The sequence below is a fragment of the Staurois parvus genome, unplaced genomic scaffold (assembly GCF_062004578.1).
Source record: "Staurois parvus isolate SC_StPar_1 unplaced genomic scaffold, SC_StPar_1.0 ptg000114l, whole genome shotgun sequence".
NCBI lineage: Eukaryota > Metazoa > Chordata > Amphibia > Anura > Ranidae > Staurois > Staurois parvus.
In genome coordinates this window covers 1,146,993-1,147,584 of record NW_028317910.1, presented here as the reverse complement: position 1 = coordinate 1,147,584, position 592 = coordinate 1,146,993, and the positions used below count along the sequence as shown (strand labels likewise).

General features: G+C 48.3%; 1 pseudogene; it reads right to left on the bottom strand.

Annotated features, from left to right (window-relative positions):
* Positions 1–236: 236 nt before the first annotated feature.
* Positions 237–352, bottom strand: LOC149467352 (U2 spliceosomal RNA; annotated as a pseudogene).
* Between the last annotated feature and the right edge of the window lie 240 nt (positions 353–592).

Genomic DNA, 592 nt, shown 5'->3' with positions numbered 1-592 from the left:
CCCACACCCAAGTGTTACTAGTGACACCCCTGAGCGCGTCTCCTCAGGGGGCACTGAGTTTGCGGACTTTTTGCCTCCTCAGCCCCAGGCCAGACCAAGGTAGCATGCTCAAACCAGGAGGAACTGGGTCTTTCCGGTCTCCCCAGAGGAATTACTCCCAAGGCCCCAGAACGAATCATGGCGCTCCCTGGTTTCTGTCCCTCCGGTACTAGCCTTCCGGACCCCCATCATACCAGTGAGGGTACTGTACAACAACCATCCCCGTAAACTAGAATGGTCGGTAGCACCCCCACTGGACACTGATAAGAACAGATACTACACTTGATCTTAGCCAAAAGGCCGAGGTTGTGGACAGGTGTCTTTTATACTGATAACAAGTTCAAACAGGTGCCATTGATATAGGTAATGAGTACAGGACAGAGGAGCCTCTTAAAGAAGAAGGTACAGGTCTGTGAGAGCCAGAAATCTTGCTTGTTTGTAGGTGACCAAATACTTATTTTCCACCAAATAAATTCTTTCCAAATCAGCCAATGTGATTGTCTGGATTTTTTTTCTCATTTTGTCTCTCATAGTTGAGGTCTACCTATGATGC